The sequence below is a fragment of the Camelina sativa genome, chromosome 2 (genome assembly GCF_000633955.1).
Source record: "Camelina sativa cultivar DH55 chromosome 2, Cs, whole genome shotgun sequence".
NCBI lineage: Eukaryota > Viridiplantae > Streptophyta > Magnoliopsida > Brassicales > Brassicaceae > Camelina > Camelina sativa.
The window spans coordinates 19,071,571-19,075,196 of NC_025686.1; the positions used below are offsets into that span (position 1 = coordinate 19,071,571).

General features: G+C 28.0%; 1 non-coding gene across 1 annotated transcript; it reads left to right on the plus strand.

Moving 5' to 3' along the window:
* On the plus strand, positions 524–596 carry TRNAF-GAA. Its single transcript has one exon. It is a non-coding gene; the product is annotated as a tRNA-Phe (tRNA).

Genomic DNA, 3,626 nt, shown 5'->3' on the forward strand with positions numbered 1-3,626 from the left:
GTTCAATCAAAAAGTCTCATCTCAAAGGGGAAAAACAAAGTCATGGTGCCTGAAGATGATGATGGTGATGATGATGATGATGATGATGATGATGAGGATGACGATGATGACGATGCTGATGATGTTAAGGATATCAAGCTAAGGTGGCTGACCAAGAAAAAAAGATCAAGACCAGCCTAGTCTTGATCTTTGAGTTTTCAGTTTGCTATCGATCAAGACCAGCCTAGCCTAGTCCCTTTGACTTTTCAGTTTGCTATCGATCGAGCGAGGCTTCTGTTTCACCTCCTTTGTTTCGTCATGCAATTTTTTTTTCTCTCTTTGTTTCTTCATTGTCTTCTTAAGTGTTCTCTTTGGGTTTAGTTGATGTAATTTCGATTCATTAATCAAATCCTTTTTCTATTTTTCTAATTTCTATATCTCTTGATTGGTCTATAGTTCCAAAACATCTCATGTCTCTCTATGACTCTATTTATGATGATGATGACGAAGCCTCTGACCAAACTTCAAAAATATTGATATCATTGCGGGGATAGCTCAGTTGGGAGAGCGTTAGACTGAAGATCTGAAGTTTGCGTGTTCGATCCACGCTCACCGCATTTATTATTTATTATTTTTTAAATTTGTAGTTAACAACAAAACATCACAGCCCTAAACATATCAAGTTGCAAATTGATTAAGAACATCGTCTCTTCATTTGAGGTATTGGGTTGCCTCTTTTTTTTACTCTTAATTCATTTAATTTAAGTTTCTTATATCTTGGTTTATACCACTTTATATCTGATTGTATTTTCAAATTTATATTTTAAGAGAAACGTAATCGTGAATGTTAAAAATTTCAATCATTTATGATGTTTAGATCTATGAATGGAATTATAATAGTTTGATTTGTTTAATTTTATAATGACTGTTCATAAGTCGTAAATTCTTGTAATTAAGATTAAGTTTATCCAAAGTCGCTTTCATATAATTTCATTATAATATATATATATATATATATATATATATATATATATATATGTATAATTTCATTAGTTGAATAACCGGGTACAAAATATTTGAAATTGCAAGTATAATACTCCATTTTGTTTTGGACAAACAGTATAATACTCCTATGTTTCATTTTAATAGATTTTCTTTGGCAATAAACTATTAAACTAATAGAAACTAGGGATTGGATCCGCACGTACGTGCGGGATTAGTTTAAAAGAAAGTAAATTTGCAATTAGGTTCTATTTTACGTATATGTGGAGTTACATTTGTTAACATATTAACATTCATAATCCAACTTTGTATCAATTTAATTTTCAATTTATTTTCAGTTTGGTTTAGAAAAGAGGATGATTAGATTTAAGTACATTAAAAAATAGTAAGAGAAAGATAATATGTTTATTTCGAGAACCGTCTCATCCCATCTACGGTATGTTCTTTTTTATCTTATAATCATAGTTTTAATAATATTTTTATCAATTTTTAATTGTATATTTTAGTCCAACAAATAAGGAAGTAGATAAAAGATTTGGATCCACATAAATTTTTTTTGCCCGATCTTCCCTATAAATTAGATTTTTAATTAATTATTTATTAGTAAAACTCAAATTATTTGGTGTTAATTTTTATAAACTAAACCTATGGATCGACCCGCACTTTTCGTGTAGGGTTTTTAATTCTTTTTTTTTAAAAAAATTTTCGTCGAGTAATTTGGATGTTCAGACGATAATACCCAAATTTATATCCGTCTTTGATAGGACCAAATCCATGCTACAACATGGGAGAACATTTACAGATACATACGACTCATGACAGATTGGAATATGTTATATAATGTATTTAAATAAAATAATATAAGAAAAAGTAATTATAGTAAATAGTAATAGAATGAGTTTTGATATAATAAATTAAATAATCAGCACGGCAATATTAATATATACAGATACTATATATAATATAATAGTTTAATTTGTTTAATTTTATAATAACTGTAATTAAGATTAATTTTATCCAAATTCACTTTAATATAATTTCATTATTATAATATATATATGTATAATTATAATATATATATATATATATTATATATATATGTATAATCTTATTAGTTGAATAACCTGGTACAAAATATTTGAAATTGCAAGTATAATACTCCCTTTTGTTTTGGACAAACAGTACAATACTCCAATGTTTCATTTTAACAGATTTTCTTTGGCAATAAACTATTAAATTAATAGAAATTGTGCATAAAAAATTTGAAAAATATCTAATCAATAAAAAATCCTTAAAAGAAAACTTAAATTGGAAACATAGAGAATATTTCATGATAAAAGTAAACCCATACATAAATGCTACCATTTTATACGGGAGTGCATTGAGAAAAGAACAATACTTAGGTTCACCCCTAGGGGTGAACCTAATCTTTTACCCCCTCTAGTGTTAACCAATAAAAACATGACATGTAAGACTAAATTTAAACTAAATATTGAATTAAAACAAAAATCAAAAATAAACAAAAAAAAGTCAATACGTGTTTGCTGTCGTTAACGTCGTTGACGTCAATAGACGTCCACATCTTTTATTTATTAACCCTCCCCATCTTTTCTTATATATATATTTATTATTTCACAATAGTTTTAGACTATTACTAGGTGATTTACCCGCACGCTTGTGCGGGCAAGAACTGAATAGAAAAAAGAAAAAAAAAAAATTTAATTCTTTAATATATATCATCAAAATCCTCGAATCAAAAGTAATTCTTTGGACTCAATTGTTGGACCAACGTCATAGTAGTATCGTCCGTGAATTTAATTTGATAAGGATGATGAGTATTCCTCTCATTCAGAGTTGGATTGATTACTTTGAAAGTTCTAATATCATATCAGTCACCATCGTCGATATATTTTTGAAGTTTAGCGAGTGTATTTGGTAAAAATGTAGCTTCAATTGTGTTACCCTTCACAGTTTAATAACAATTGTGTAAGAATTCATATATATATATAAGAACTGTTAAATTTTGAAATTTAAGTAAGAATGATGTTAAATTTTGAAATTTAAGTAAGAATGATGTTCAATTAACAACGCTAACCTCTATATCCACAAGAAGCAGTACTTTTTTAGTAAAAAACTCGCTGATACTCCAAGAATGTAAGACCTTGGCGTTTATACGCCAATTAGTTCTTCCGGGAAGAAGATCAGCAATTTTATCGAATCTCATGATTTTCTCAAATTAGGGTTTTCACCTTTTTGTTTCACACCTCTTTGTTTTCACACTTTTTTGTTTTATATATATACAGAATTTTATGGACTTTGAAAGAAAAAAATTTGTTCTTTGAGTATTATTAATGATCTCACCCTTTGTTAATGATCTCAAAATATGCAAAGTTTCGATCCAAAAATTATGTTTCTTTGTCGCACCCCCAGCTTTCCATGTTGGCACCGTTAGTTTTCACAAATTTTTGTTTTACACCTCTTTGTTTATTACTTTGTTTATATAAAGTTGCAATGTTTTGATCCAAAAATTGGGTTTCTTCTCGTACCCATAGCTTTCAATGTTTGCACTTGTTAGTTTTCACACCTTTTTATTTCACACTTATTTGTTTTCACACCTTTTTGTTTTTATGTATATACAAATTTTT